The 3,090-nt window shown below is 41.1% G+C and overlaps 1 protein-coding gene across 1 annotated transcript in view; it reads right to left on the bottom strand.

Moving 5' to 3' along the window:
- The window catches only part of LOC109358523 (general negative regulator of transcription subunit 3-like), a 30,014-nt gene that overhangs the window by 614 nt on the left and 26,310 nt on the right, over positions 1-3,090 (bottom strand). The window lies entirely within an intron of this gene.

Genomic DNA, 3,090 nt, shown 5'->3' with positions numbered 1-3,090 from the left:
TCATGCTCATACATATGATTAAATTGTTATATTAATACCTGTTTGATCTGTTTTATGTTATGACTTTATTAATTGTTGATTGTTTATCTTATATAGAGATGCTTACTCTCCAATCTCACATTACAGGTAGTGATGGACTCATAGGCTTCTTTTGTGGTTCCTCCTTGTCGATTAGAGATCATGCCTCTCCCATCGGTAGAGGTTGAGGTGGACCGGTCTAGGACGGTGTTTAGGGGAGACATATAAATCAGCTGTTCATACTCGGACAGGCATATAGTGATACTCCCCCGCCGCTCTACCGTTCCAGCGGTCTATATCATGCACATGCCAGGCGGTTACGAGTTACGACGCATGCCTCCTCTTGCTCCTGCTAGGAATATTCCATCTCCTACTACTCATCTTGACCTATCTTCTGGATCTTATCATGCCCGGACACATAGGGTTGCGCCATTCCGGTGTACACTTAGAGCCTCGGTGAGACGTTCTGCTGGGGGACCACCTGTGACCCCGACTAATCGTACTGAGACGACTCGGGGAGTTCAGACTTGTCGATGTATTCGTTGTCTTTCTTTACAGGAGAGTCATATGGATTCACATGTTATTGCTGTGAGAGAGAATCTGGAGTTTGCTCCTGGGTCCTCTTCTCACGGGGTACGTGGGAGGATTCAGAATGACGAGACTGATATTCGTGGCTCGATAAGGAGGGCCCGACTATCTCCTTCACCATTATACTCCCTTGCGCCAGCCGAGCCTATGGTTAGGGAGGATATTATATATATTTCCAGTGATGATGAGGATCCATAGGAATACCCTGAGGAGGGTAGTTCTGAGGGACAGTAGCAGGAGGATGTTGGGTCGAGATTCTGACGGTCTGTTTATGCATGGTATGACTGTATAGTTTTCTTTTGGTGCGGTTGCTGTGAGTTCAGTGTACACCCAACCATAGGATCTTTTGCGTGTGTATATTTGTGTATATATATGTCCTATTATGCTGGAGTGTATATGTGGATGGCATGACTTGGATGATGTACTCTTTTTTTGGACTATGACGCTTTTTGAAATGATGATCTATATATATAAATATGTGTATGTTACTATGTTGTATTGTTGTTTAGTCTATAGTTTAAGTGGTGAGTTATGAAAGAACCATATGTTCATATGGTATAAAGAAAAAAAAAGTTATACGCTATTTTCACAAAAAGAAAAATATAATTAACCAAGATCGTAAACGATGGTCTTGTATGTAATTGCTTTAAACGTTAGGAAAAGGGTGTTACACTTTAGTGGTATCAGAGCGGTTTAGTCTGGTTAGCCTGTAATAGGTCTCTCACACACTTCTAGTTGTGTGTCTCTAACTTTATTTCGGTACAGAACATAGGGATAAATATGGCAAGAAGGAATAAGACTGCCACTCATGAGTTATTAGAGCGAATGGCAACAATCCTCGAGAATGTGAACGCATCAGTAGAACGAGGGAGCGTAGAGTATCGATGTCTGCAGAGATTTTTGAAGAATAATCCACCCAAGTTTGAGGGAGGATTTGATCCGGAAGGTGCATATCGATGGCTTCAGGACATAGAGAAAATTTTCAGAATCATGCAGTGCACTAAAGCACAAAAGGTAATCCTAGCTCCCCATATGCTAGTTGGAGAAGCTGAGCACTGGTGGAATTATGTTAGATTGCAAATGGAAGCTGAATGAAATGAAATTACTTGGTGGGTGTTTCAGGGATTTTTTTGTGGAGAAGTTCTTTCCTGAAGACGTTTGCCAAAAGAAAGAAATAGAGTTCCTAGAACTCAAGCAAGGGAATAGATCTGTGGGTGAATATGCTGCGAAATTTGAAGAACTATCAAAATTCTCAAGATATTTTCAACAGTTCGAGAATGAAAGAGCAAAATGTATCCGATTTGAGAATAGACTCAGAACCGAATTGAAGCCAGTGGTGAGTTTCCAGGAGATATTTCATTTGTCTAGCTTAGTGAACAAATGCAGAGTTTATGAGAAAGACATCATGGACCAAAGGACATATGACAAGAATCTTCAATCACAGAAGAATATGGGGCCTAATCGTGACAAGAGTAATCACCATCGTAATTTCAGAGAACCCTATCAACCACCATCTGGTCACCGAGGATTTAATAGGAAAAATCGTTAGCAGTACTCAAACAATAAGCCGAGGGAGAATTCGCCTAAATGCTCTAACTATAACAAACTCCATTTTGGAAGAAGATGTCCGAGTAAGGATGATGTGTGCTTCAATTGTGGCCAATCTGGACACTTCCGTTATGAATGTCCTGGAAATTCCAAAGGAAACAAAAATCAGTTGCCAACAAGACCACCTTCGGAGAAACCAACCAAACGTGGGAAAGTTTTTGCTTTGAGTGGAGCCGAAATAGAAAAGTCGCCTGATCTCATCCAAGGTAAGTGTCTGATTAATGGAAGTCCTTATATGGTTTTGTACGATTCAGGAGCCACCCATTCTTTTATATCGTATAATTGTGTGCTACGAGTAGGATTAAAAGCCACTATTATGCCATATGAAATAGCCGTAGAAACTCCTATGAAGTCTTTAGTGATGACGTCCGAGACATGTTTGCAATGCCCAGTGGTGATTCAGGGAAGAACCTTTATGGTGGACCTGATTTGCCTTCCCTTGTCACAATTGGATGTGATTTTAGGAATGGACTGGATGTCGGAAAATGGTGTGTCTTTGAATTGTAGGCATAAAACCATAGAATTTTTAGAAATCCCGGGAGAATGTTCAGATAAAGAAGATCGTCAGTCTATGTCTTCTATGGAATTCTTAGCAAGAATTCGAGTAGGAACCCAACTGCTTGTCTTTTTATCCTCTTTGGAGACTGAAAAGGGGATGGGAACTCGAGGAATTCCAGTAGTAGAAGAATTTCCAGATGTATTTCCTGAAGATATTCCAGGTTTACCACCCGAATGAGAAGTGGAATTCTCAATAGACTTAATCCTTGGAACATGACCAATCTCTATGGCTCCATACAGAATGGCCTCTATAGAACTGTTGGAACTCAAGAAACAATTAGAAGATATGATGAGTAAGCGATTCATCAGACCGAGTGT

The sequence above is a fragment of the Lupinus angustifolius genome, chromosome LG10 (assembly GCF_001865875.1).
Source record: "Lupinus angustifolius cultivar Tanjil chromosome LG10, LupAngTanjil_v1.0, whole genome shotgun sequence".
Lineage (NCBI taxonomy): Eukaryota > Viridiplantae > Streptophyta > Magnoliopsida > Fabales > Fabaceae > Lupinus > Lupinus angustifolius.
Note: the sequence above shows the minus strand (reverse complement) of the source record. Positions and strands in the feature narration are given on the sequence as shown.